At 37.8% G+C, this 6139-nt stretch overlaps 1 long non-coding RNA gene across 1 annotated transcript; it reads left to right on the top strand.

Moving 5' to 3' along the window:
• Window positions 1–1940: 1940 nt before the first annotated feature.
• On the top strand, window positions 1941–5859 carry LOC138973763 (uncharacterized). Its single transcript, XR_011458146.1, has 3 exons — window positions 1941–2316; window positions 3239–3403; window positions 4723–5859. It is a non-coding gene; the product is annotated as an uncharacterized lncRNA (long non-coding RNA).
• Window positions 5860–6139: the final 280 nt, after the last annotated feature.

Genomic DNA, 6139 nt, shown 5'->3' with positions numbered 1-6139 from the left:
TTTGCTTTTTCTTCATATTGACTTGTATTTTTGACTTGCTTATTGGATGCAAGGTAATCTTATCCTTCTCTCTGAAATGAAGATTGACTTCTTTCAAGAATAGGTAAGTTGATCTAACTGAAGGAAAGATTTGGGAATTTGAATTTTTGATAGCTCGCGGCTTCGGCTTCCGAGTTTGATGGCAGAGAGAATTTCTCACACTTTCGATTTTTTTTTCGCCTAGAAGAACACTGTTCTATTCATTCATGTTTGTTTTGTCTGAAAGATGGATGAATGAACTAACTTTTCCAAAAACATAAAGTTGATTGATGCAGTGGTTTGTTTTTAAGGAGTTGTGGAAGAGTGAAAATACCATCCGAATCCCGATTCGCGGGTCGCTCACGGCACCATAAAAACTGAATTTTCGTTTATCATTCTATGTCTCATTGTCTGTTTCTTGGTGAACTTTGGTTGGTTCCTAATCTGGTCGAGTCATTGCGGCAGCAGTTGTCAGGAGCTTTAGTAGTAATACTAATAGGCTCTTCATATCTGTTTTTTTTTTTATTTGTATCTTTTTATTTTTCCACAGATGTTCAACTTTCAGTTCCGCATACTGACATAGACTCATAGTGGAATATTCTGTGTCTGAGTCTCGGAAAAGAGAAAAATTACCCTTGTTCCCGAGGCATGCATAGACTAGAGAGGCAGGCAGAGGCTGTGTCAGCGTGTGCAGTGATAAAGTTGAAAAACAGATTTTTTTGAAATAAAAATAAAAAATACATCACAGAGAAAATAAATATACTAATTTAGTGAAATTGAGATGCTTATATTTAATAATTAGTATTCCAGTTTTGATGTTTGCGTGTTACTGTTACTGTTAGGTTTGGGAATCAATGTGATCCTATTTAACTTCCAAGTATTTATTTTTTCAGAAAGCTTTGACTTGAGTATGACGGTGCTCACTGCTTGTTTGAACTGAAGGTGAAGAAAGCTGAGATGGACAGTGACCTTAACACCGCCACCGATGCCAGTAACGCAGACTGTCGTTCCGTCCCGGCAAGGTGAAGATGAACAGGTATGGCTCGATAGCAATGAGTGTCTCATTCAGAGTCATTGATAGTGACACTGACAGCGTCTTTTTGTTCTGTGACTTTGGCTTATTTTGTGTTTTATTCTTTTAGTTATAACCAGATGTGTCAAACAAATTCAGCTGATCTCTTTTACTGTTTTAGTGAAACAAATGTATTGTTTCCAGCAAAGGGAACAAAAATCGGGTGGGGGCGGTTGGTCGATTTTATTTTTATATTTAAATTTTTATTTTATTTTAATAGTTTTATCGATGTTTGTTTTTAATTAGGCTAAAAAAAAAATAGGTCTGTTTACGGTAACATAGGCCAAAAAAATAGGGTCGGTAGGTCGAGATTTTTTTTTTTTTTTTTTTCCCAAAAAAACATATTTTTACGTTATTTTGCCAAAAAACCACGATTTTTTTCTTTTTTTCCCAAATGCCAAAAAAAAGTCTGGGGTCGCGCGAAAAAACTAGGGTCGGTCGGGTTACCGTAAACAGACCTATTTTTTTTTTTGGCCTTAACACAGGCATCTCATTGATGAGAAAGTGTGAACTGTGTCCGCGGGATGCCAGAGAAGAGTAACTTTTCATCCAAAGTCTGCAAAATTGAATTTAAAATTTAACCTTTTTGATGAATATTTTTGAATGAATACAAAAAGTTCTAGTGTTTGGAGGAAAAGTTAAGGTCAGTTCAACTTTAAACAATGATTTTTAGTGTGTGTTTGTTTTTCTGTCTAAAAAAAAAAAAAAAAAAAAATCTGCTTGAAGTAAATACACACAAAAATTTTCATCTCCAACTGCTGAGTCCCTACATCTTTTTACCCCATCAAATGCCACTCTGTATGCCCCTTTAAAAATTGATTGCAATATATATATTCCTCATCTTCTGAATTCAAAAATATAGAGATGTCACGTTTACTTTGAACATTTGCTCAGATTGTTTTTTAGTGCTGATGGTTTCTTTTCAGGCCGACAGATTGTCTAAAATATGTATTGCTTCATGTAAATGACTTTTTGTTCTTCTTTTCTTCTATTCAGCGGACACAAGACTACGAGCAGAGCAGAGCGGCAAGATAAACATCAGTTCTTGCTGCTGGAGAAGGTTCTACAGGAGCAGATGGACCTGATGCGACTAATTTAGTAATTGGTCGCCAAAGAATCATGGTGGAGCCAGAGCCTGTGCTACTGTTCGATGGAGTCATCTTTTTACTGTTGAGTGTGGAAGATGTTGAAGGCACATGATGGATCTGTCGAAGGAGTGATCACTGGTAGGTGGCTTTGAATGCTATTGTTGAAGCAGACCAGTCATGCCTGTGCTATTTTCCCCAGATAACTGTAGCAAGATCTTGTGAGAGTGACATGTTATTGTTAGACGCTCTTTAGGCTTTAAATGTTACCTTGAGTGTGTGCTTTTTGGAGGATGCCAGATGTCATCACGGTTCACGGGTGTATCTTAACTGTTCATCAGTTCTCAGTCATGACCAGTTTCCCATTATCCTGGGAATTCATGCAAGGTTTATGCGTATTGGTCACATTTGTGAATTTAACCAACACATTTTGATGATAAAACTATGCTTATGGGTACGCACAATGATGGGCCTCTTTTTCTCATGTGGGGTGCGGAAAATGCATGCACCACTTTGTTTTCTGTGATCATTGCATCTGTGAGAAATAATCATTAATGCAAATATTGCTCTGTGGCCAGAGCTGCCATCTGCTAGGTTTTCAGGGATGTAACAGAAATTGCTACGCTGTTTCCTCAAGTTCAAAATTGCAAGTGCTACACTCAAGCAAATAATCACAAACATGCAACAGTGCCTTCTTGTGAGTTCTGATTCTCACTTTGTGTAGGCATCGGATTATGGGTCAGAAAAAAATTGTCCACACTGAATAGTATCACGGTTGACGCTCTCTTCTAACTATGGTTGTGGTTTCCAAATGAAGATTTGTGAGATAGTATTGAATGATTGATGCAGGTCACCTGAGGTGTGTGATTACATTTTATGACAATGCTACACTCAATCACCATTTGCTCTTCTGAAAACTTTTTTTTTTAAAGCAAGTGCGATTATTGATTTTTTTGTTCCAGGTGACAGTATGATGCTTCCAGATTGAATTGTTTGTATGTGAAGAAGAGCTGTCTGAATATTTGATTTTTGGAATTCAGTTGGCTTGTTTTGTTTGTTTCAGATCCATGACCATGAGCTCGGTGTGGTTGGTGGACATGAACCAAAGACAACTACTGATGCTGTGATGACGAAGGTGTTCCATAGGCTACACGGTTGCTGACAGGGGGCTCTGGGGGAGGGCAGGGAAAGAGACCATGGTGTACGCTGCGACTAAAAGCCATCAACAGTGAGTTGTTTTTCATAATTTGTAAAATCATCCTGGTCCTTTTAGGAAGAAGATAAAATCCATGTCTACAAAACAACAAGTTATTTCTGTCTCAAATTTTGTTCTTTGGAATCAATTTTAAATTTGCCATGTTTCACATGTGAATGATAGTTGTCAAAGCTTTTACGCTTAACATTAAATTGCTAGAAGCCAAGTTCCTGAGCTCATTTGTCAGTGTCATGGATTTTCGACTACATACGAAATAAGGATGTTAGCAAACGGTATGATGTCGTCACATATGCGTCTGCACGTCACAGTACATGTATTATGAATTTCCGAAGGCCCCCAAAGAAAAAGTCATAGTAAAGGTAACTTTAACCACTTGACTGCCTTATGACGGGTATACCAGTCATGCGCTTGTGCAGCCGCAGCGCCTTAGGACGGGTAAACCCGTCTTCTCCGTTCCGGGATTTTCCAGAAATGCTACGTCACTGCTGACACACAAATAGCAGCCAATGGCTTGGTAGGATACCTCATTCTCATGAATAAACATAAATGGTGACGCGGTTTTGCGTTTGAAGGCTATTTTCGGCCTTGTCGACAGGGTATGGGAGAGAAATCTCGACTCGTCAAAATGGCTAACGGTGACTGTCGACCGGGCCCTAGTAGGGAAAAACAAAGCCGGACTGACGCTACAGGCGGTGCAAATGATTATGGATACTGACAGGGGAAGGGGGAGATCTTCTTTCGGACAATTCGTTGGAAACAGGTAGATGACAGTGATTATAATCCTTTCTTGGAGCGAGCAAAACAGCCACCTGTGTTTGATCCACAGGCACCGGAAGATGCGCCGGGCTGATTTTTCAAAAGTTCATATTTAAACATCATTATAAGCCAAACTAATTATCATTTCCATGATTAGACACTAAAAACAGATTCCTGGTTCAATTTCCTTTAAAAACAACATAGGTTTTACTTACCTACCTACTGCCAGTTTGAAGCTAGATTTTTGTGTGAATTATTACACCCCAAACTCCAATATTCCCTGGCAGTCAGGAATGCACATACCCAAGTTTTGATTGGCAGCGAAAGGGTTAAAACAAATATTAGGGTAGGTATTTTTTTTTACTTCTCTTCTACAAGGATTACAATGTGTTGTAATTTCCTAACTCAAGTATAGTTGGTGTGTTGTAAAAGCGTATGGTGTGTATGCAAGTTTGTGTGTCTGTATGATTTTTAGCAAGTTTACAGGCGTCAGGAAATAAACTTGAGACTTTTCTCAAATCAGTGATAGTTGTTTGATGATCTAAGTTCATGTTATTTTTTGTTTTGTCATGCAGAGGCTGTTCCGTGAAGCTGTACGGGTGCCACAGGTCAAGACCTTGAAGACGGCCGTTCAAGACTGGTTTTTGGAAGCCTGTGATAAAAGAAAGAGACAACAGGCCATGGAAGAGCCTTCATGATTTGGTTTGCAGTAATTGAACTTTGTAATCTCTGTAGGCTTATTTACAATGCTAGTTGCAAAAATTTGATGAATGTAAGATTTGACTCGCCTGAGAAATTGCTAGTGAGTAATTGTATTTCACAGTTCAGGTCTGTGTGGCTGATGGGTAATGTACAGAAGAGTCTGGGGTTTTGTTGGACATTATTTTAGCTAAGCTTTAAACTTCACACTCTTCTACAGATGATGTTCAGACATGATGTACCCTTTTAGGTTGTGTCAGAACGACAGAAGACTAAACTGGAAGTGCTCAACTACCATTACTATCAGTGGAGACGCATGGATGCATTTGAACTTTTCTTGTGGGTATCCCATACTAAAAATATAGAATACATGATTCTGGAAAAGCTGTTCAAGGGCACTTACACACTATATTCGATTTTTAATACACGACTCAAACCTTCAGGCTAAATTAAAATGAATAAAATACAAGTATAAAGAGTTCAGAAAAGAAGAAAACAAAAAGTGAACAAATAGAAAGAAAAGGTTTTAACAATTCCTTGTCATTTATGGGAGTCGAACGCAAACAACCTAGGCAGCTTGAAGGAGACAATGCATGATGCGGGTTTTTGTTGTTCTTTATTATTTTTTGGAGTTGAGTTGAGAATTTAGAAGCGAGACTAGAAATATACTTTTTTTGTTGTTGCTGTTAAAACCGTTATGATTGGATTTCTATAGATGTAAGTCTTGGTGCACCTGATAAAAATTTAGCCCTTGAATGCAGGCAGTGTAAGGTAAATGAAGCAAAGTTCTCTCCGAAACAGCAAAAAAAATGCATTTCAATTATATTGATCCTCGCCACCTTATTTTGTTTGCTGAGCAGCTGGCCGCTGGAGACTTGTCTATCATTTTGTGAGTAAGCTGCGTGTTTTACATCCATTTTGAGATGGCAAACCTATGTTTTACGCAGTCTGATAAGTTTTTTTTAATTTATGAGTTTTATGTCATGTTTTTTTTTAAATTTATGAGTTTATGTCATGTAACATGATGTTGGTGTGCTTATACATATCAGTGGAGAAGGGGCATTGAATAAGTGTTTCTTTTCGATATCATTGTTCTGAATTTTGACTATTAGCTGGCATTTTACCTTTTGTTTCATTATTATAGTTGTTACTTTTGTGTAGTGAAACTTGATAACTCACTGCTGCCCATGTCTAGGTTGTGTCAATTGTTTTTTCTTCACTGAACGTACCACTGATTATCAATGATGACATCAGGGTTTTGTTCTGTTTTTTCTCTGGCATTTGAATTTGCAT

Source organism: Littorina saxatilis, linkage group LG8 (assembly GCF_037325665.1).
Source record: "Littorina saxatilis isolate snail1 linkage group LG8, US_GU_Lsax_2.0, whole genome shotgun sequence".
Classification (NCBI taxonomy): domain Eukaryota; kingdom Metazoa; phylum Mollusca; class Gastropoda; order Littorinimorpha; family Littorinidae; genus Littorina; species Littorina saxatilis.
The sequence above is the reverse complement of the archived record's forward strand: the minus strand, read 5'-3'. Positions and strand labels throughout refer to the sequence as shown.